This window comes from Manacus vitellinus, unplaced genomic scaffold (genome assembly GCF_001715985.3).
Source record: "Manacus vitellinus isolate BGI_N305 unplaced genomic scaffold, ASM171598v3 scaffold_98_pilon, whole genome shotgun sequence".
Taxonomy (NCBI): domain Eukaryota; kingdom Metazoa; phylum Chordata; class Aves; order Passeriformes; family Pipridae; genus Manacus; species Manacus vitellinus.
Window position 1 is genome coordinate 936,452 of NW_021940910.1, and position 373 is coordinate 936,824.

A 373-nucleotide genomic window follows, 5' to 3' on the forward strand; every position below is an offset into this window, starting at 1 on the left:
TCAGTTGGCCGACAAGCCCCAGCCTTCATCCCCACTCCCCTGCTCAGTCAGTTCTGGGCATTACCACCACAAGTACAAAGCCAGCAGCAGGAGCAAGCTCCCATGGGCTCTCCTGACAAAGTGTCCAGCCCAAGCCACACTGATGTCCATCTGCTGCCTTGTCTGTGCCCCATGAAAGGGCAAGAGACACCTGAGCAGAGTCTCCTGAGGCCCCATCCTAGCACTGCCAAGGCCACCACTAAACCATGTCCCTTAGTGGCACATTTACACAACTTTTAAATGCCCTCAGGAATGGTGACTCCACCACTGCCCTGGGCAGCCTATTCCAATGATTGACCTACCTTTCAGTGAAGGGTTTTCCTTATAACCAACC